Source organism: Panthera uncia, assembly GCF_023721935.1.
Source record: "Panthera uncia isolate 11264 chromosome B3 unlocalized genomic scaffold, Puncia_PCG_1.0 HiC_scaffold_1, whole genome shotgun sequence".
NCBI classification, from domain to species: domain Eukaryota; kingdom Metazoa; phylum Chordata; class Mammalia; order Carnivora; family Felidae; genus Panthera; species Panthera uncia.
In genome coordinates this window covers 12,712,097-12,715,405 of record NW_026057582.1, presented here as the reverse complement: position 1 = coordinate 12,715,405, position 3,309 = coordinate 12,712,097, and positions in this window count along the sequence as shown.

Here is a 3,309-nt window from a genome sequence, read left to right as displayed (position 1 = left end):
CCGCGAGGAGCGGCCCCTGCCGGCCAGGGCCGGAGCGGCAGCCGGGCGGGGGGCCGGGGCCGGGCGCGGCTGGGGGGCGGCGGGAGGCTGAGCGAGGGCGAGGTGCGGCGGCGGAGGCCCGACGGGGGAGGGACGGCGGGAGGGGGGACCTGGAGGGGGGCGGGGGCTGGGGCTGGGGTCGAGACCCGAGGTGGAAGGGGTGGGGGGAGCGGCGGTGGTGCGGGCAGGTGAGGAAGGGCAAGGGTGAGGGGTGTGGGTCTGGCGGGCTGGGGGCCTGGGGACCCGAGGGAGGGAAGAAACTGCAAAGGGGCGGATGGGGATGGGGCCTAAAAGGGCAGCGACCCTGAGGAAGGTCACCCGCCAGACAGGACTAGTGGGCCTGGTGTGAGGGGAGTGTGAGGGGGAGGCCTGCCCGAGCTTGTCCTGCCATCTCAGGTTTCAGTAGATCCCTCTGGGCCAGGGTTGGCCTGTCCCCTCAGGAGGCCCCCCTCTGCCCCTGGCAGCCTTAGCCCCCAGGCAGACGAGGTGGGCGAAGAGTCATCCGTGTCAGGCCGGCACAGCACCTGTCCAGGGGCTCCATAAATGTCTGCTGAGTTGAACTGGGCCTGGCAAGGACTGCTACCAGCTCAGACGCCAGCTGCCTTGCCCCCTGAGGAGTATGCAAAGTCACCAGTGGGGTTTCCTTGCCTTGGCTCTGTGGACTGAGAGCTGGGGGCAGGTGTCCAAGGTATGCATTCTTTCAGTTATTTGGTAACTATGTAGCGATCACCAGTTCTGTGCTTGGCCCTGGGTTGGGTGCTGGGAATAAATACAGTGGAGAACTAAACAGCCAAGACTTCTGTCTCTGGTAGAGCTTTCATTCCAGCCAGGGGAAGAAATAAGCAAAATACAGTAGTCAGTTAGAAAGTGAAGATGGCTATTTGAAGAGACGAGGGGGCCAAGTGAGAATACAGAGTGGGGGGCAAGGGATGTGAAAGATGTTGCAATTTTCAATGGGATGTTAGCCTTGGCTTCATGGAAGTGACACTTGCCAAGGACTTCAAGAGGGTGAGAGAGAACCTTGAGGACATCTGTGGGGGAAGAGCATTCTTCGAATGGGAAACAGCAGCGCAAAGGCCCTTGGGGGAGGGGGAGAGAGCATTTGGGGAGTTGGAGGAACAGCAAAGAAACCAGTGTGGCTGGAGTGGAGGGAGGGAGTCAAGAAAAGGCAGGAGGAATTTCAGTTCATGGCGGGCCTTGTGGGTCGTTGTAATGACCTTGGCTTTTACTCTGGTGGAATGGGACATCCATGCAGGACTTTTAACAGGAGTGTCACTTTGTGACCTACATTTTAGGTATGTCGCTGTGGCTGAGAACACTGCCAGTAGTTGGGGAGAGAGATGGCTGGGGATGCCCCAGGGTGATAGCTGTGGCTGAGGTGAGGATGTTGGATGCTGGACAGTGTGACCGAGGCCGGAGCTGACGCTCTGGAGCTCCAGTGCTGAGGAAGCACTGTCCCCAGCAGCGGCACCCCTTCCAGGGACCTCACTCCAGCTTCACATGGGTTTGTCTCCTGTCTCCTCAGCAGCCCTGGGGCTGTTCTTGGGGAGAACAGACATGGCGGACAGCGGTTCACCATGAGGAATCTGAAAGGAGACATTGGACGTTAGGAAGGGAAGGTCAGGAGATAACTTCTGCCGTGACCAGCATAACCTTCAGGCACCCCCAAGGACCTGTGTCGAAGGTGACCTGAAGGGTCTCAGGTGTTGGGGACAAGCCCCAGGAAAGGGACATGTCTTAGCAGAGGACCCTTTAGTGCCTGGTGCCTTCGGTTCTGCCAAGAGGGAACAGGAAGAACAGGAGGAGAAATGTCCACAGGAGATATTTCCCCTCCCCCTCAGACCCTCATATTCTCCTCGAGGCTCTGGCATGGCGATCTGTCTCTCCCGACATTTGCCTGGAATGTTCTGTCCCCTCTGGTCCAGGAGGGAAATTCCTGTGCGTTCTTGGAGCCCCAGGCCATGCTAGGGCTTCTAACAACAAGCTTTGTAGTGACGTTTAAGACTGCCTCAGTGGCCACGCTGGAATGTGAATTATCAGAGTTCCGCTTATGCCCCCCTACGTGATGAGTTCCAAGACAAGGCGTATGTCGTCATGAGGGCGGAGTGGAGCCTGGACCCTAACCCAGGAGGTGCCTCCTGGGCAGTGACATTTCACCTCTCCACACCTTACATGCCTCCAGCTCCTCAGCTAGCATACCTATTCAGTAGAGTTGGTGGAGAATTAAATAAGAAAATACAAGCAAAGCACTTTAAAATGGCATTGACACACCATAGGAATGCAAAAAAAACGTGAGCTCTCATTCTGTGTCTCTGTACCCCCCTTGGACCCAGCATAGGAACGATGTAGGAGTTTGAGTGAACGAATGAGGCTGGTGATCTTCAAGGTCCGGAATCAGCCTGCAAATGTTTTCCTTTTGGACTTAACAGAACAGTATCTGTGACTGTATCTGAGGTTTCCACCTTCACCACAGGCCACCCTGGAAGTAGTGGACACCCAACAGAGTCCTCAAGGTCATTTGCTTGAGCCCTGAGGTTGCTGGGGTGTAGAGACTGGGAGAAGAGCTGACAAACACTGTCAGCCTGACCGGCCAAGGGCAAGAACTTTCTGGCCCCTCATTGTGCAGAGCCCCAGAGAGGGCCCCTCGGTCTGGACTCAGCCCCACATCTGTGATGTTTTGGTCCTCCCCATGGCCCCGGCCGCTCTGGCAGCTGCCGTGACAACCCTGGAGACATACAAGAGGTGGCAGGTGGAGAAGTTCCCCAGATTGTTTTCCAGGTAAGTTTACCTGCAGGTGGCACTTGGAAATTCAGGGGTAGGAAGTCATACGTGCTGATGATAATAATTAAGCCAACATCTTTGTTTCCAGGCACTGGTATTACAGGTTTGACAAAGATGTGAAAAATCACAGCTTGTAGGCCAACCCCCGAGGCTGGCGATGCCCAGAAGGAAAGAAGCTAAGTGGAAGATGGCTCAGGAAATATGAGTCCTGGCTAATCCCTAGAGTAAATCTGGCTTGCCGAAGCGGTGAGGGCGGGCTGAAGGCTCAGAGCAAAGGCCGGTACAAACAGGGGCGCCCCTGTGGTCTGGAAACCTCCCATTCCCCTTCCCCTGAAAGCCTGGGTCTCCTTTACAACTAGAATAGCGGGGAGCGTCTCAGTGGCTCAGTGGGGTAAGCGTCTGACTTCAGTTCAGGTTATGATTTCACGGTTGGTGAATTCGAGCCCCACATCGCCCCACATCGCCCCACATCGCCCCACATCGCCCCAC